This window comes from Siniperca chuatsi, linkage group LG19, assembly GCF_020085105.1.
Source record: "Siniperca chuatsi isolate FFG_IHB_CAS linkage group LG19, ASM2008510v1, whole genome shotgun sequence".
Classification (NCBI taxonomy): Eukaryota; Metazoa; Chordata; class Actinopteri; order Centrarchiformes; family Sinipercidae; genus Siniperca; species Siniperca chuatsi.
In genome coordinates, this window is record NC_058060.1 from 7816829 (window position 1) to 7837313 (window position 20485).

Consider the following 20485-nt stretch of genomic DNA (forward strand, 5'->3'; position numbering starts at 1 on the left):
TTTGAAGATGTAGTCACTTGTTTCAAGTAATTTTAAACCCCAATCTAGTTGAATCTGACCATTTAAGGAAGCTTAAATGGCTGACTCTAACCCTAACAGTTTAGTAAAGGGTCAACTCAAGATGTTGCTTACGTATAAAATAGTTTAAAAAGCTGTGCCTTTGTATATAAAAATCTACTTTTCACTGATTAAAGATACTACACACAAATACTGCAGGATTTCTGTATTCTCCCACAGTACAATGGACTGATCTAGTTCATGTGATGTGAACTTGAAAGTGTTGTTGAAAAAAGATGCGGATGATGAGAAGAGCTTAGAACATATAAACTAAGCCACTCTGTCGTTGTGCTGTATGTACAGTATGTAAGATTCTCTGGTGTTATTGCTGTTATTGTGTATTGTATGTTGGAGGATGCAGTGAAGATAATCCATCAGAGCTTTTTGTGTTTTTATACTCAATTATTTAATCATTATAACTACTACAGTACAGTACTACAGTGAATGTTTTATCATCAAACAAAATCAGTCATTCAAAACTGTTCAAAGATTGCATTAAAGAAAGAGAAATGATCTCACTACACTGATATGTTTTGGCTCTTGTCTTAAGATAAGCAATACTGACTATATGATCAAACTTGTTTTTAGGATTTTTTTTTTTTTACATTTAGGAGATGAGCTTGAGATAGTTGTTCTGATAGGGATTTTCAGGGAGATTGGTGGATTTGCTGGGGTGTGTGAGGTGAGGGTGGGTTACGGGTGAGGCTGGGGCCTTGGCAGTGAGTAGTTAGCTGTCGGCGATTCGGCTCCACGTCCTAATCAACACTTAATTGGCAGTGTTGATGACAAGTCCAGGCCGTAGGGCAGACCACAGTGGCTGTTTACTGCTGTCTCCTCCTTTCTCTGCAAATTAAAGCAGTGCACTAACCATCGCCAGACACACAAATGTCTACAGTATGTATCTACTTGGGTGGGTCTACAGTATGTGAGTATGTAAGTACAGTATTGATGTCTGTGTACTTGTATGTATCAGTGCTTGGAGGCCTGTTTTGACCTGGGTTCATACCTGTCAATATCCGCTTTGCAGTTACTGTGTTCTAATATTTTGGCAACACAGATCTGTCATATTTATTGGTGGTGTTTTACTGTATTTGTCAGTCAACAGCACCGATCAAAAGGCACCATAATTACAAGTTACAAGTTACCCAGCTCATCCAAATCTCCTCAGTAAGGTCATCGCAGATACTACCTGTCAAGACTTGGCCCTGAGATTGAGACTAATCAAACAGTTGTGAGAGTAGCAGCCTGGAGGCAAAATTCATTCTGATACACAACACATAACTTTGGCAGAACTCGCTGCATACAGAAAAAAAACATCCAACTGTTCGTGCTCACCCAGAACTCTGGGGGTTATACAAAACGCCAAAGAGATTTTCAGACGCAGGATGAAGAGGGAGATAAAGAGAGATAGATGGAGAGGTAAAATAAAGGGCTGCACTTCACAAGATGGCAGAGAGCTTGGTGCTGGCTCGCACAAGTTGGCATGAATGTAAATCAGCTGTTGGATCAAGCTGTCAGCCGCTGTCGGATGGAGAGGAGAGTCTCTGCACCTCTTTCCAGTCCACAACCTGAGAATCAACACTCATATGCTCTACTCTTGTCTGTCTAAACTTCATCTTCCTCTATATCTCTTCATACATTTCTTTTTTAGTTTTTGCTCTTGCTTTCTTTCACTGTGTGCTTTGTTGTCTCTTCCTAACACATTTGTCTCTGTGTCTCTGTTTCTTCACTCTTTCTTTTTCTTACTCAAAACTCAACCTTCACATTACCATTCACTTATCATCTCAATATCTCTTTGTACAATTCATGTATATCAATTGGCCAATCTCAAGGGGGTTGACTTTTTTTTTTTTTTTAGCTACCAGTCCTGGCAAAGTTCATCATCTGAATATGGAGCGATAAATGAGCTTCTCCACTGAAGCCTTACAGTTCATTTGCAATGCTATTAGACTGACATGGCTAAGGCAGCCAGTGGCTGGCACTGAATACAGGACCGGGGCTAGGGGTGTGAGGAAGTGATTATAGGTGTGAGTGAGTCAATTTTGTGTGTTATTGCGTTCTGTACTTCTAAACTTGTGAGAAACAATTATACTTCTAGACATTTTAAGTGAGGGCACTCTGTTTTAGGGTTTTGAGATTCTTGAATTTAAGCTTAGGAAGTGGGGTTGGGATGGGGCCTGAATTAAGAAGAGGTTAGGATAAGGGTTAGTGCTTAGTGTTATTACTTGTGTTTAGGGTTACGGTTATCATTATATATCAGGGAATAGATGTCTAGCCTGACATAGCACCTCTCCATTATAAGGGCTGGTTAATACTGGCTTAGAGCACAATTTCTGCAACAGTGGTTATATACATGGCGCCAACCACTCGTCTGGTCAGGGACTTTTTTCTATGTCATTTCCCATCTCTCTCTCTCTATTTTATTAAGATTTTAGTTTGAGACGTACAGTAGCTGATACCAATCAATAAAAATGTTCTTGAGCAAGTCAGATTCCCATCATTACTTCTGGACATCCCTTGCTGGAATTGAGCATTCCAGGCAGATGAGAAAGTACCTCGATTAAAAGAATGAAATAAAAAGAGCTTGACGCAGAAAGAGAGATGTTAATTCACACTCCATCCCTGCAAGGCAGAGGCAAGTGTTTCTAGCCAGAGCAACACTAGCCTAGTCTGTGCTACCACCATGCCAACACCAGCTGGAGATCCAGCTTCTCCTCTGCTGTACACAGCTGCAAATCCCCTCAGCCATTCTCAAAGGCTCCTTTTGGAAAGTTGAGCGTGCAGCAACAGCCAAAATGTCAGCTCTTCTAGCAGGTGGACGGCTGATCTGCGTAGAAAATAGGCCTTGGCAGGCTGGTAAGGCAGCAGTGTCTTGAGGTGCAACAAAAAGCCTCCCAAGAGCATAATCCCCCCCTTCAGAAGATGTGTAAGCTGCAGCTTTCAAGGAACAGAATCAGCAGATTTCTCAGAAGGAAAACAGCAGCCTTTGACACCCAGTGACACTTGTTAAGAAAGACATTCCTGACAAATTCTAAGTGCACGTAAAACCTGTCCATACTTTGCTGAAGCTACAGAGAACATGACTTCTGGGAAATAAATCTTTTTGACGACATTAAAGGAAAGCTGTTCCAGACAGTGAAAAGGCCAAAGTTTGCTTTTGCTCCATTTTCCGTGCTGGTATTTCAAACACTGAGCTCCTTGACAAGAGCACTCCAAATAAAATGTCTTTAGATTGAGGTTTGTTGGAGGAGTCATTGAAAAGGAACTGAACTAGGCTGATCTTTAGTTGTGCTTCAGTCATGTTTTGACACTGACGTCTTTGTCAGAAAAGGTATTATTTCAGCTCCAGCTGTGGAATCAATACTTGTAAAGCTGTGGACTGTGCACAGGTCCAAGACTTAGAGTATAGGATAATGTGCTATTTGGAAGATCTAACGGTAATCACTGTCCAGATGTTTTCCATAATACTGCCTTCTCACAGACATCTAACAACATCTCCATAATGTCACAGTCATCTTACAGTCATCTAAAGCAGGCTATTTAAACTGCATTATGTCCTTGGCCTTGTATCTAAAGTGGTCACGGTGGATGCAAGAAAAGCACTGGAGATCTTTCTTTTCCAGTAAGAGATGGGCGATACAAACAGAGATGGCCAAATGTGAGCTTTCCATGAGCTGTGTGACCATGTTTCCATCCCTAACTCATGTTTTATAGAATACTTTATATCTTATGTGTGTGCCTAGGGAAGAGGGTGACTACGATGACCATGGATGAGTGAAGAGCCGGTGGCACAAAGAAGAGGCTTTCCGTTACTTAGAGTGAGCTGTGTGTGGGTGTAGTTACAATTTTGAGGAGTACAGACATCCAATTGTCCTTGGAAAATCTGATAAGCAGCTAATTGTAAATCTGTACTAGCTTTGAATGTAAAAAGGGCTTGGGCTAAGTTCAGGACACAGTTAAAATTAATTTTTGATTTAAAGAATTAATGATTTACATAGAGTAGAAACTAAGGGCTTTGACTTATATGTGGAAGTTAAAAGATGATCATTGCATCAGGTAAAACACAAGAACATGTGTGTTTGTGTGATACATGATAAGTGTGTGTGCATGTGTGTATGTGTGTGTCTTTTCTCCGGGGCCACCTAATGGACAACATAAGCCAGAACACCTCCAAACAGGCATGACAGCACCCAGGCCACGCCATGCTATTTATGGGCCACATGCACCGTCCTAATTCACCTTTCTCCTGTTTGTCGCCTGTTAGCAGTCCTTCAAACCAATTAACACCTAGACAACCATTCAGGTCTGATTCCAAACGGCTGGATGCAATTAGAAGAAGGAAACATGGCCACTTATGGCAGGAAGGGGATTTAAGACACTGGGCTGGGAATTGAGACTACTGTTGGTTAGCCTAATGATTGGGAGGTAGACAGTGGTTGCAGATAATTGTGAGTGAAAATCAAGAGTAAGGCGAATACTGAATAATTCCTTCCCCAGATTCAAACTTGGTAAAATCTGTGGCCCAAACTTTGGAATTAGGTGGGTAAAGTGACACTGAAATTGTTTTTAAAGAATAAAGACTGGACATATAATGGTCCTGCATGCTGTTTTGTGATCATTTCTTTCTTCACTTTAAGGGTCCCATGGGAAAAAACGGCGAAGGCGGCACTCCACTCTGATCTCCAAAGGGTCCGCCCCATCCAGATTATCGCTATGTGGGACTGGCGCCAGCGGTTTTGGCTTGGCTGAGGTTCCCAGTATTGCCCCCTTCAGCGAGGTTGTGTTACGCGCACATCACGGCACTCATTAGCGTCAATACAAAGACAAACCACTGCTGGTCTGAATCACGACCGCCGACCAAGATCTGAAAATGTGTCCAGGAAATATTTCAGTAGGCTGCGCAGCACGACTCTTTGTGGACGGCTTTGAAGATAAGGTGCGTTTTCACATGTGCGGCAAAGGGTTTTTTTTACCTCAAAAGCATTCCATTCTGCAAGGTAATGCAGCCTTTTTTGGTGCAATTTTCCACACATAAACAGAATTGGGTCAGAGTGATCACACTAGAGGCGTGTGTGGTAGTGCCATCCAGTGGTTAATAAAATATCCTGCTGCCACCGATTTGCTACCTGCGACAGAAATGTGTCTTGAAGAGTCCCCGCTACAAGTCAAGTCGAGTTTTAAATTGTAATTATATTGCACAAAATCACATACCACAAATTTGAAAGGGGCAATTTGTACAGCATACAACACCTTCTATCCTTAGACCCTTGGTTCAGATACGGAAAAACTTCCCCAAAAAACAACCCTTTGATAGGGAAAAAAGGAAGAAACCTCAGGAAGGGCAACAGAGGAAGGATTCCTCTTTCAGCCATGGATGAATTAGGGAGATTCATTAATTAATTCCTGTGAAACTTGCTGACTGGGCACATACGCCAAAAAAGCCTCCGTGGCCACGCTTCTGCTTTTTGGGCCCATAGAGCATGTGCACTAGAGTCCTTCTCCAGCCAAGCCGGTAGAGAGCATACGCGACTGAGACTTCCGCTGGCCGAGCTGGCTGACTTCCTGTTGGCTCCAGGCACACATAAATGGGGGGAAAAATAATTTAATTACACAGCTCTAGACTTTACAAATGTTATTTTGGGCCAGTATGCATCACATGATGAACGCGGAATACCTACTACGCCAAAATCGCTTCACAGCCTAGCTCCGTTCTTATGGACTTGCTTCTAGCATGGACAGACATGCAATAGATGTCGTATGCACACTGATAACAATAGTAACATTACAATACAGAGAAACAGAATGACAAGATGGTCAGATAGTAAGTAATATTTTTATGTACAGTGCATAAACCTGTATCTAAAATATTAATTATTGTTAGAATTCAATGATAGAAACCCATTTACCACGTTAATGTCTCTCATTTCTCCCAACAAGGCGACATCAGACATTGAACTGGGCCAGCCTTCCCATTTCCCTCTGTGGCTTGTAAATTATTTATTCCAACCAGAGGCCCATACATACAGCTTAACTATATGATGGACTAATGAGGGCTATTGATCGAATAATTGATTGCTTTATGCATGGCCTAACTGACTGCCCACTGATCCATTTGGGCAGCTCATTACTTAATATGCATTATTCAGAGCTAACCACTAACCAGTGGAGACTGCAGTATCATCTGGGGAATGAATGTCAACAAGAATATAATAGCAGAGTCAGGGCCACATCAAAACCTCAATGACTCTTTCAGTGCAGTGAATAAACACACCACTGCAGAGTGTTAAGAGTAATACAATGACTACCAGGTTTGATTTGTCAGTTAGTGACACAGGGCCAGTAAAGTCTTATATTTATCCAACCTGCTCTTACCCTGTTTTCAAACTATAACCTTGACCGTAACTCATATTCCCTACAACACTTTTATTTCAAAATTGTTTTACCCAGTTGCTTTATCCATCCTTAACTATTCTGGCTTATGAATCACATAATGACTGACAGATCCAACAACACAGACCTTTGGTCTGCAAAACTTTGCCTTTCAAATAAGAGACTACATTATATTTGGCTTGCATCCTAGAGAGGCATCAAATAATGCTCTTTGAGTTTTTCCCACAGATTTAGAGGTGAACCACAACACAACCATCTCCTCTTCTCCTTGTCTGGTAACAAAACCCAAGAAAAACCCCTCTAGAGAGTGCTTTGCAAGAAGTAAATTACTAAACGCCCACACACTGATCCTGACCTGTACTGGCTTTCAGGCTCGACTATGTGGGCTTGGGTTGCAACACAGCTGGCTGGTCAACAACTAGAACTTGGACTGTACCATTGTTCTCACTTAACATCCTTCCTGTGAGTGATGGTTCAAGAAACTCTGGCAATGCAATGAAAATATTGCTCTTTTACTGCAAATGTGTAATTACAGCACACTACAATGCAGCCTGCTCTCTAACTGAATAACAAGCCAGGGGGTTATGAACCAGTTGCCTAGCCTACTTTTCCTATCCTTTTTCTGTTTACTATAGTGCCATCAGACATGTTTCCATTCCAGAGTAAACCATGTGCACTGACCATTTGACAGAGATGACAGGAGTAGGATGCCGTTCTGCCTTCCTTTTCAATAAAACATCACTTTGAGGTCTCTCTGAGATCTTTTTCTAAGAACCATAGAAAGATAGGATGAAGAGGGAGGAACAGTAGGAGGGAGAAAAAGTGTGAGAGAAAGAGAAAATGTGACTGTTAAGACATAGCGTGGAGAATAGAGGGGTCTCCAGAGGATGCTGAAGCCAAAAGCATCCAAATGGACTTCCTGGAAAAGCAACAGCAGTACTGTACTGTATGTGGAATGGGTCAACAGGGGCTAACTAGCCAGGGTCGTCCTGGGGTCATCACAGTGTAGGCAGTTCAACTTGGCCTTCATTTTCCGTTAAAGCTAACTTGACTTTAGCTGTGTCTGACACCGTGGCTTACTGTAGACGCTGGTACTTTTTTAGTCTACATTTCTTTGCAGTGCCAGTGTAAGGCAATAGCATGGAAGTGATGCTACAAGAGCTAATATACTAAAATGAAGTCCATATGCATTGCAATGATAATAAGAGACAATATTGACAAAATGGCAAGAGCCTCCTTGTTTTGTTTTTGGGCCAACTATCATTACATGTAGACAGATTGGAAAACAATGCCAGCTTAAATGCTCTGTCTCTAATAAATGAATGTGCACTACACGCCAAGTATGCTCACATTTCTCACTCACTTCATGTTTCACAACAGCAGTGCATTCATGACATGACAGTGCTTATGTGTGGCATATTTCAAACAAATTATCTGTATAATTCATGCAACAGTGTGGAGCTAAATTAGATAAGACTAGCTAGAGAAGACATTTCTAAAACTAAAACTTGTGTCTCAGTCCTCTAGGAGAGGTTTAAGGATAAATGACCCCCTGTCCTCACACCCTGCAGCAGTCATAATGCAGTACCGTTTCATGCATCCCTGCCAGGCTGGGATGCATGCAGACAACAAGACACACCGCTGCTGAAATGAAATAAACTGCAGCGATCCAAACTCTCAGGTATAGGAGGATGCTCTAGTGCAGGGGTGATTTAACCCCTTAAAACTACATAAACTACATATGTTCTTTCTCCCTATCAGTGCTTGGGGAGGAGTAGCTTGCTCTGAGTAGTTAATTAAAACTTAACATCTCTGTTTCTTTCCCCTGACCGTACTCCCCCAACAGCTGGATGCCTAGACCTGCTGCATATGGGGACAAACTCATACAACACTGATGGGGTCATGGGAATGTGTTTGCTTGGCCTTTAGGTGATTCCACTGGGACAGAGTTAAATGTCCCCATTCATTGGCAATTCACATTCTTTCTTCTAATTAAAAAGAAGCAGAATGTGGTCCAGGTTTATGATCTATTTAGAGTTCTAATTTGGCCAACGTGCTCCATTTAAACATTTGGCCATTGATAATAGAATAGTAATTGTCCGGAAAAATGGCAGCAGTAGAATGGCAAATGGCAGCACAAGAAGCATAGCCGAACCGAGCTCCCTTCCCCGTTGTCCCAGGTTCAATGCTGGTTTCCTGCCAGTCCTTTACCATTTCAGCCGACAGACATAGAAACAGACACACGGGACACTCACAACAAGCACCTGGAACCAGTACCAGCGTCATTAATGAGCCAGGTTATCCACAGTCCTCCAGGGTCGGCTTGGACGCCAGGTCAGGGTTTGTCACTAATGGGGCTCTGTGAGTGCCAGGGTACCAGAGCTGTGAATCCCCCAGAGAGGCATCAGTCTGAAGGGCCCAGGACTCTAATTGGGGGAGCCCATGTACATAAATGACAGATTATGACCTATAAATGAGAATTTATGTGACCATTAGACGTGCCGGGTGATCCCGGCAGAGATGGAGAAGGTGCTCATTAGCTATGCATTCAGAATGTCTGGCTCTGCCTAATTAGCCTGATGATATGCAGGCTACAGACATTTTCTTGTTTTCCACCCTCAAACATTACAGGCTTGTTATTTTGGTTCACTTTCAGGCGCCATAAGAAGGTGATCTGAATTTGTTGTGTTATAACTGCATTTGCATGTGTCAAAAAAGCAAAAATAAGGCATCAATAGCAGCTAGGAATCCATGCAAAGTGAGAAAACCAGTTATTACCAGTTATTGTAGTGTGATAGCAATCCAACTTCAACAGCTTTATGAGACAAGCCTCCCTTGTCACCCTGAGAGTGGATGAAGGGAATATTTACTCAATATTAAAAAAGCTTTGATTTGATATATCCGCAGGGAAGGGATATGTCTAGAAAAACGTCAAAATCAATGCGCTTGTCCGAAGGTCTTCAGTTGAACGGTAATATCTGGGAGATTGATCGGTGTGATTAGGGATTTGAAGGCAGACTCAAATATTTGCACATGAAGTGGCAGTATTAGTGCTATAATATTGAGTGGTGGTGGTGGTGGGAAGGGGGTGTCATGGAAGGAGGAGGTGAAGACAGCCTGGAGAGAGAGGGTGATGAAGACAGAGAGATGGGGGAGACTGTGTGATTGCTATGTGTTTTTCAAGCCAAATAATTAATGGTTATTATAGTCCATATCTTGGTAATTATATACTATTGTGCTTACAAGCCAAATAATTAATCAATAATCATTTCATCATAAATAATGCCACTACGATGTGACATACATTGTTTGTTTTTAATGAATTGCATTCTGATAAAGTTAATGAAATGAGCACAATTTAATCGTAGAGATGTAGCTTGTGCTCACTGAGTCGTGCTAAGGCAGGCCAACACAGGGAGAGCGTCACTGTGTGTGTGTTTGTCTGTCCGTGTGTGTGTGTGTGTGTGTCCGTGTGTGTGTGTGTGTGCGTGTGTGTGTGTGTGTGTGTGTGTGAGAGAGTATGTTTGATAAACCCCCTTGTCTTTGCTCCCCACCTGCACCCCTTCATCTCTATTGGTTCTGCCTGTTTTGATCAGCTCACTGAAGGGTTGTGGGCTGTCCAAACAAAGAACCACACACTTTACACAATTAACTGGTGGAAGGTGCTGAAAAACTGTGCTTTAGAGAAAAAAGCTTCCACCCCCTTTTTTACTATCCATTTGTGCTTTGACCTTGTTTCCTTTGTGGCATGCTACATAAGTGATCAAAAGCATAAAAATGCGGTTTACCCCATGGGTGAAATTACTCCAGATAATAAATTAACCCAACGAAGCACTGAAGAGCAGATCATCCAAATCATATTCAACAACTACAGACATGAAAATAAACCTTCACATGTGGATCTAAGAAGGAAATGTATCCAACGTACACAGCGAGCGAGCAAGCAACTTGGATACTAACATACTAGTCAAATATGAGTGAGACAAGGCTAAAGGACACATAAAGAGGAAGTGATGTTTACGACAGGAGGAATCTAATTGCAATTCACACAAAAGGAGCATTTTAATGCCAGGTGAAAATGTAATCCAGCAAACGCAGATCTACACAGGAGCAATGTAACATTTATAATACCAGGTGTACACCAGGAGTCTTTCTTCATCTCCATTGCTCTCTCTTTCTCTCTGCCTCCTCATGTTTCTCTCTTTCATCAGCTAACAATGCAAGAGTGTTATTTCTCTTTGAGGACGCTGCTTGAGTTCCCATCGGGCATGAGGGCGGCGGGGTGGAGATGGAAGCGGTGACCGTGCGAGATGGCGACATTGGGCTGGGCGAGCCTATTAGCGCACTTCACAGCTGGTCCTCTCTCTCTCTCTCTCTCTCTCGCTCTCTCTCACATACACAAACACACACACACACACACACACACACACAATGGTCTTCAAGAGACCCATTGAAGGCTGCTAGTTTGAAGGAGAAGAAAGATGGCGCTGGTCTTCCTCTGAGCTCCCATTAAAAGCGTCTTAAAAGCTGCCAGAGAGGCCGGATGAGTGAGAGACGGCATCCATCAATTAGAGGAAAATGACATGCAGGAAGAGGTGTGAGAGACTGTGTAAGTGTGTGTACTAGAGAAACAGCAATGTGAACCCAAGCACTGTAAACCCAAACTGGCCAATCCAAATTGAACAGATGGAACCAAAAAATTAATAAGATCCATTGTTACTGTAGCTCTGACCGGCTGAGAAAAGGTCTCATTTCCAACAAAGGGGTTACAGAAAGTTATAAGAATACTTTGCAATATTTTTACATTCACATAGAGTTTGTTTCATTACACAACCCAACAAAAACCCAGAACTAATGTTAACAACTGTTTAAAAAGATTTTTTTTAAAAACAGATTGGGACAAAGACCAAGGTGAAACAAAACAAAGATGCTTTTATCAGGTTATGTTAAGCTAAGCAAAAGTTGTTCCTAGTTTTTGCTTTATTGTAATCTCCAAGATGCTGTTCTAATTTAAACTGAAAAGTGCTACAGTTGTCACCCTGCTGGCAGGTACCTGAGGTGCCAATGTCACTGAAATACTTTGAATACATTACAGTAGTCTTTTCTTCATTCTTTTCACTGGTATTTTCATACCTTTCACTCTTCTCTCTATCATTACAGCACAGCAATGACACCGGGGAGATTGTCATCTTATAAGAAGAGCTTGAGGTTGTAAAACAAGATGTTTAACTGGCTTACTAGTAATGTAGTTAAGTCTAAAGTAATTCAGATTTGTAAAAATCTTAAAAATTCTTTAATATTTTTTGCTTTTAATCTACCAGAGAATGATTTTCTTGATTTTCTTTATTGTCTTGAAATAAGGAATATTAAATTCAGTAACTCTACTGGTGTCTAGAAAGTGTTACTAGGTTCAGTTGTTACTAATGTACTTAAAATAGATATTTTTGAGAAGTTTCTCTCTGTGTTAAATGGTACTTTAAACCGATAGTCTTTATTTGGGGATTGCAGTTTCAAAAATACCATCGAGATGAACAGTAATGCATGTTTCCTACTGGATTTATTTTTTAACTTTTTGACTTATATTTTCTCTAATGCCGTGTGCATTGCTTGTAAATGGGTTGCACATGTGCCATGTAATGAAACATTAACTGATTGATTGATTGACTGTTTGATTGATCGATGTATTGATTGGATATATTTAACCATGTGTCCATTGATAAGTCTGCATTCTTGCAGATGCATGTCAGTTGCTCTAAACAGTTTTATTTTCTAAAGGATAGTGTTTTATATAGTGTTTTTGTCATATCGCAGCAAATTACATATAGAAATGCAATTCTGATTAAGTGATTTATAACATTGTTATAGTACATTTGTTATATGCCATCATTAGTTTTGATTTAAAAGAAATCAGTTTCAGACATTTGCAGTAAGTTCATGACAAGGTTTTGTAGTGACTGATGACGTTCAGTCAATACATACATTTGACCCACCAGACAGATCATGTTGTGTAGAAGTGGGCAGTGGTGTTGATGACACTTGTCTGATATTACTGGATTTTGATGCCTTTAAGCTCCTCAAGCTGTGTCAAAGTGCTATACAGCTGCTAATGTGGCCATTGACTGCTGGCCAACAGCAGAATCTCCAGCAGCTTGTGTGAGGTCCACTTAGCATACAAACTGATGTTGGAAAACAGCCTGTTATGCTAAATAGATAGTAGATGAGAAATTCCCAGAAAATGTGTCCTCTAGTAAATAACTAGAATGTTAAAACCTGCTGCATGTTTGGATTATTTTCTCAAACATTTAACTTAAATAACTTGTTTATAGCAGTTTAGCATCAATAGATCATTATTATTTCAATACTAAGGTATTAGTGTGATTACTATCAACAAATGAGACTATTACTAAGAAAAGATCTTTTCATCGGACTGGAAATCTGCATAACAGGAAGAGCACATAGCTGTTCCAAAGTAAAGGAACATTTTTATCTTCTTTAGTAAATAGACAAAGAAAGAACTATTAGCATCAACATCGCACCAGGCCTTTTTCAGAGGAGGCATTTTGACATGTCACAGTGGGAAAAGCACAGGTTTAAATCATTTAACGACATTAACGATGACTGAATTCCATTTATTTGTTTTAGTTTCAGGGTCCTGGTAGTGTGTATGCAGACGGACACATGACGCCTGACTAGAATAGAGCCATTGTTAATGTTATTAGTAACTGTGCTTTTCTTACAATGACAAGTCAAAATGTCAATCTCAATCATAGTCTCATTGGTTTATTGTAATTAACAATATACAATATTGATGTGTAATATACTACAACCTTGAATCTATAATACTGAAAACATCCAATGTAAATCAAGTAGTATCAGATGTGAGAAAATAATGTTAATGTGTGTTACCCTGTTAGCTACTCTCTTTGAACCTGTTTTAGCTTGAAAGTAGTCCTGCATCCAAAGTCACTGTCAAATAAGTAGCTATTTATAGATTGACTGACTTCTGTCCTACTTGTTTTCCATCAATCAAGCAGGTTGGTATTTAGAGACCTCGTGCGCATTCAACTTCAGACAACTTGATTTACATCTGGAAAAGGTGAAACGATCTAAACCTCTCAGCAGATTTTCATTTCAGATGAAATGTATCTATTATTTTAATAATTGTATTCCTTTTTCTGCAAAAAAATGTTTTTTCTCATTATATTATTTCACTATTTTCAGTGTATGTATAGCGCACATCTGTATGCATATACATGCCTGTGTATTTGCTCAACACACATGATACATGCATGAATGTTATTATGCATAGACTATATGTGAATATCATACATACATGTATGAATAGCCGTGAGAGCCCCCCCTCCACTGAGCTTACCCACAAGGCCTGCTTCCATCTGGATCCAGCACTGACAGCCCATTCATCAACGCCACTGTCTCACACCAAACACACACACAAGCACGCGCAGGGCCCTTTACTGTTGAGCGGGACGAACAAACATCCCATAATAATAAAACAGACACCCACCAGGAGGAAGGGATGAAATAGCATCTCCACCAGAGAGGAGGGGAAAGAGAAGATGGAGAAGAAAGGGGGAAGAGTTGATCAATCGGGGTGGAGTGTGTTTGTGTGTGTGTGTGTGTGTTGGTGTGTGTGTGTGTCTCTGTGTTGCCTGCCTTCTCTCTATGTTCATGACCGGCTGGCTCTTGGTGTGAACATACTGATGAAAGAGGGTTCTGAGAGTAAGGAGCATGAAATAACTTACCTGGTGGATCAGAGACGCGCACACACACGGCAGGCAGTGGCAGCAAGGCCCCGGGAAGAAAGACAAAGAAAGAGAGATGGGTTAATATCAGCACACAACCCGTGTGAGGTTTGAGTGTGTCAGGCAAACACAATACAGCTGAATAAAAATCAAGGTTATGTGAAAAGGGATTCACCCAGTGAGGAAGTGGTAAATAAAAACTCAACAACTCAAACAAATCATATTATCAGACAAAAACAAAATGTTGTATTTATTTACCCTGTTCAGGTACAAGTGAAGTCACTGTGTTGCTACTATGTTGTATACTTTATGGAGTGTTGTGTTATTTCAGTCTGTGTCAACCTAGAAAGTTTTAATGAGTTTACCCCCTAATATATCCCAGGATGCACCTGTGTATGGACCAAGCGTAGACACAGACTAGTACATCAGAAATCAATTTTCAATCTTGACGGACTCTTGATCTTCAATATTTCACACAATAGAGAGAGCAGAAAGAGCACATACAGCAGTATTTATCACACAAACGCACACACGCACAAATCATCAGCAATGCTATTGGCAGCAAAGCCATGAGAGGCTGATGGAGTGGTTGTCTTGGAAACAGAGACTGGCATGGGTTATTATAAAGGAAGAAATGAAGGGTGAGGGGGGGAGCGACGGCCACAATGCAAAGCTCTGCAGCAAGACTGAGGTGTGTGTGTATGTGTGTGTGTGTTATGGGGGGTGATTATAGAGGTTCATCTATAGATAGTTTCTCTCACTACCTCCACTATCAATAATTCACATAAGTATAAATATGAGTATAACAAAAATTCAAGCAAATGCACAGACCTACAGCAGTTATTTTCTAATGGCATGTATGGTGCTACTTAATATACAATCGTTAGAAAAACTGAGGAAATGGAAAAATAAAGTGGGAATTGTAACAAGCACAGACAGAATGACAGACTGACAGCTGCCCCCACCCCCCTCTGTTTCCCCATTCTCCCCATTTTTCCTCTTGCCGTCTGCCTTCAGTGGTTCGCAGCCCTGTGGTGATTGTTGTTGACCTCCTTTCTATCCTCTCTTTTCTCCAGCCTACCTCCCTTTTATAGAGAGGAGAAAACAAGTATCCAGGCAACCCAGCATCACTTACTGGGAGAGGAGACGGTAGGAGGTGGAGAGGAAAGGAGAGGAGAGCAGAAGAAGAGAGGAGGAGTAGAAACCATATTGTGATGGAATCGAGAATACGGATGACCCGGAGTAAGAGGGATCAAATGAGAGAAAAAACAAGAGAGAAAGACAGTAAGTGATACATCCTGTACAGTAGTGAGGACAACAGAGACAAAAGATACATGTAAAACAAATCCCTCAAGAAACAAAATGCATGTCTGGTGAACAGTAAAAAGTATAATGGGCCTAGCAATGGCATCTGCAGTATTCAAAAATAAATGAAGAGAATAGTACAAGAAGGAAATTACCAGATAATATAGAAAATCAGCAAAAGTACTTTAATACTTCCCTTTTTTATGGATGATTCTAGCTGTTATATTACATTCTTTTATGTCAGTGTGTTATTTCGTGCCTTAACATAAGCACACTGCATTAACTGAGCCATCTACACATTGACTTGTTTGACTGCCGTGTTTTTGAATCAGTTAATAATACCAAAATACCATCTTGCAGTTTTCAAGAAGAAACAACCCAACAAGATGGAAGAAAGGGCACATTTGATATCTCTCTGCAGTAAACAATGTTATGACAATTCATTGGGTTGTATGGATATTGCTGATTCCTGAGTTTAAACTTTGTGGTTTGTGCTGCAGCTACCTGCTGAGAACAGCCTCTTCCTCAATATTAACTTACTGTGCATTTCTGCAGATGTAGAAGTAGTAGTAAACATATAAAAAAAAAACTTGAAAAAAATACATGGCAAATTGGAAATTATGTTAATGTCAGTGTGTCTTGAGGCGTTTGCGGGGTGTTTGAATGAGGGCAAGCTGCGCGATAGATAAGGTTCCAGAAAAGAGGGTTTTCCTCGGCTCTCCAAACCCCTCAAGACACACAGAGAGATGGCAGAGGAGGAGGAAAGGGAGGGAGAGCGCAGACATAAAAACATTGTTGTTGTGTGTGTGTTTACTTTCATCTGCCTTTTTTTATTCAGCCAAGAAAATAAAGTTTCATTTATTCTTTTTCAGTCACAGTGGTGAAAGTGAGAATCCCAGCATGCCAAATAAAGTTTGCTGATGATGTGCAGCCCTTTCTGGGATATAAACATAATAGTTCAACAGATAAACAGACAATAAGAAAGCGAGTTAATAACAAACACATTCAGCCTGCTGACAATTCGATTTGCAAAGAATTTTTCACATTTTACCCTTGCAAATCCTTTTGGTAGCACTCTGCACGGGATCACATAGCCAGGCCCTTATGACAGCTGGATGACATTTGATAGGGCTATGGTAGCTCATCTCCAAACCCACCGTAATCCATGACATGTACAGCCGCTGTGAAATGGGATGAATGGGGTGCTGTGGCATACTGTATCATTCAGGGTAACTAGGTTTGGTATAATGGAGGACCTGGGAGAGACAGCTGACCGACTCCATCACCTGGATCCTTAGGGATGGCAGCCCTCTCCAAACAAAGACAGTTTGAGTTTGCCAGACCATTGTTTTTAGCACTGTTTAAGAAAATGACACAAAATCACGTGCATGTCCGGATTCAATCTGCAATCACACTGAGCAATCAGTAGAGAGCCGCGCTAAAGCCCTGTGGGGAGCAATCTGGGCCATTTCCAAGCAGCATCTCCCACAGCCACGTAAAGGGGAAAAAAGAGCTTTCCGCAGAGGAGCTGAGCTCATTTTGAACACATAATTGTCCTCCTCTTCCCCTACAGCCTCATTACAGTACAATCTGATTACAGGGTGGAAAACAAAAGGAAGAGGATGAAAAATAACATCCACCATCGATGAGGTGGATGCAGGTCTGTTTGTATCTCTGTCAACTTCAGGCCCAACCCTCCCTTCCCTGCTTAACGTGGGTTGAGCTTTAAGCAAGCCGGGAAAAGTACAACTCTATAAAAACACAGTTTGTGTTCATTCCAGGTGAAATTGCATGTCACATCCGTTTGGGTTTCACAACGTAAAAGCATAAATTCTCATCCCCGGTGTCAAAGCTGCCGTAGCTGGAGCAGAGAAGTGGTAGGAACCTCACAAAGCCTAACGCGGCTGTGACTGAAGTCAGCCCATTTTCTGTGTATGACAGCAGCAGAATGAGACTGTTTCGGCTCAGTTACCGCGCCAACGCCCGGTCCCCTGCTCCCAATGAGCAGATTTCATTGGCCTCTATTACTGGGTCAGGCTGCATGTAGCGGTGACTGTGTGTGTTTGACTAGGCAATAAGCCCACTGTCACTGTCACTTTCATCTGCAGAAACTCTCTCTTTCTCACTCTGTTTCTTGTCTTTTTCTTTGTCTCTCTTTCCCTCAAAGGCAGCCTTGGAAAAACCATCGCACACTCCAGGAGAGAGGAGAATAGCAGAATAGCACAGGGGGGCTAAACAAACACAAAACAATGAAATGTAATAATTAAGTGCTTGAACAGATTTTTTATGAAGATGTTGGAGACAGTGTGCAAAGTATTACCAGCTAGAAGCAATTCATTTTGACTGTACCTATGACAGATGATTATATTTCAAAGATTATGATAAATATAAAAGATATAAGGCATTTAAGAGGCAATAATTTATGCTGACATGGAGGATAGCATGGAGGTTAGCTCATGTAGAACACAAAGTTCTATCTATTTATCTTCAGTTTTTCTTGGCTGCACTCCTACGTGGACACACACCAGTCCAAAACCAACCCTGTGATACAACAAAGCCCACATCACATGAATAATAGTGTGACACTAGGAGAAATAGGCAATATGGACAAATATAGTGTATGGAAAATACTTAACAGAATCAGCTTAAAAAGCTCCAAATAATTGACCTGATTGACCTGATATCCCATGTTAGTGAAAGGAAAAGTAGGCAGATGTAAATTAAGCCCAAAACACATTCTTCCTCAACCAATTGTGAGCCTTGCATCCTAAAACTTGTGGACCAAATGCAGAAGCCTTAACAACTACACATCAGAGGGTCAGGTAAACACATAGCAAAAGACTGTCTGAAACAATAAGAAAAATCATTTAATTTAGGGATGGGTACCGAAACGCGGTATTAAACAGGCCCCGGGGCTAAGGCCATAGTATTTATTATCACGCTGCAGCCTCTGCCCTGCTCTCTGAGTCGGAGCTGAGCCCCTCCACACACACACATGCAGAGCAGCCAGCAGAGCCGCGGTGGACACAGTGAAATGAAGATTACTCGAGTTGAGCACAACTACGCTCGTTACTGTAAGTGCAATAAAACCGTAGCGAGTAAAAAGCTTTTCAACAAGCATAAACATGTAAACGCGTAGAAAGCAATATTTTTATCTGCTCTGTCTGCAGTCTCTCATATGCTTTACACAAGCACAGCGCGCTAGCTCGGCTAATAGCGAGCTAAAACTAAGTATGTATGTAGTCTGTATGTAACTGTCTAGCTTAGTTTGCCACGAATCTTAAAATTTGGCAAATTCTTGTAAACTTCCTGCTGGCTGAGACAAAGCAGCCCCTCCTCTCTCTACCAGCGGTAACTTACCTGCAGTGAATCACAGCAGCAGCAGAGGGAGGAGGACAGAGGACAGGAGGAGGGACTGATACTGACTGATGTCTGTGATCTTCATTCTTTCTAAACTTCACTCAGTATTTTGATGTATATGTTTTAGTGTATATGGTGTTTTGGTGTATATGATTTATTTCATTAACATTTTAGATTTGTTTCCAGTGAGATATTATTGAGTTTATAGTGACTTTGCTGCTCTAGAAACAGTATTTAGTTATATTTAAAATATTTGATTCTAATCCTGTTCTGAATCTAAAGACAACCAGGCTGACATAGTAACTGTATAGCTAATATGCACACGTCAATATTTGTTTATTTATCGCAAGTCATATCATCATCGCAATATTGTTATTGTTACCGCACATCGCAGATTTTCCTCATATCACGCAGGCCTAGCATGTATGCAATAACTCTGTCTGACTCCAGTCCAGACACCAGTCCACCTCTGTTCTAAGGTATGCTGCTACCTCTGTGCTTCTGTGCTGCTGCTAAAATAAACTACTTCTCCTTAAAGAGACATTCTGTAAGTCTTTCTTAAGATGTCTATCTGTAGCTCTATCTGAGCTGTGTGAGAGTGAAGTGAGACAGACTCCAGAGGACAGACAGTGCAGCACTGGGCTGCTGAACGAGTGAGGGTTGATAGGTTGATAAGTTCCACTCTCATACTGCAGCCTGTTGCAAGTGCATGCATGTGCACCCATATGGCCGTGTGTATTAAATGTATGTGCATAAGTGCCGTTTATGAGCCGGCAAGTGCAGAGCTAATCTGGAGACTGTGCACATCATCGCATCCAGGAGGGATTTGATTTAAATGAGTGGAGCAGTGCAGAAGTACTATGCACTCTCCGGGGACAAACACATCCCTCAGTCACTGGAGTAAATCCATTACACAGATAGACACAACATAGATTTACACACACACACACACAAACACACACAGACACTCGTGTACATAGCACCAGTCTAAACACTACAAAGTTGTTTATCCAGCCAGTAAAGTGAAAGTGACATCTGTTGATCTCCAAATTTTCATATAACAAATCCCTCTGAGCAGCCTAAAGAGTTCTAACTTATCATTACTGACGAACTGGCAAAGCAAAACTTACTGTAATCGCAAAATAAAGGCTGTCTAGAGTCCAAAGAACACCAACATTAGATCTTATTCCTCTCACCTTAACAGGAAACCTGAGTTATAAAGTTTTCAAACAGTCTTGCTGCCATTTGTGCAAAACTGTCTAGTGAAGCTTTAAAATTTGGTTTAGGGTGTCACTAAAGTGCCATCAGCAATAAGAAAGCATCCCGGCAGACTGTCAGTCTAATAAACTCAGTTATTGCTTCCCTGCTCTCTAAATATGACAAGCAAGGCTGAGAAGCTCAACCTTTTCATTGTGCAAAATGTGCCACTTAAACAAACGAGCTGCAGTAATATTTCAAGTGCTTTTCTTATTCCATTCCATCCCCTCTGATCATCAGTCCTTGTCCAGCTCCATTAGAGCTGTTTCATATCGGAGAATAACAATATCTCAGTCACTGTGTGGCTCACCGCGCAGCCATAGAGCTAATCAATCTACGGCTCTTTTCTCCAT

General features: G+C 41.2%; 1 protein-coding gene across 6 annotated transcripts in view; it reads right to left on the reverse strand.

Moving 5' to 3' along the window:
• LOC122866596 (partitioning defective 3 homolog) overlaps nucleotides 1-20485 on the reverse strand; it is a 344331-nt gene that overhangs the window by 248450 nt on the left and 75396 nt on the right. The window lies entirely within an intron of this gene.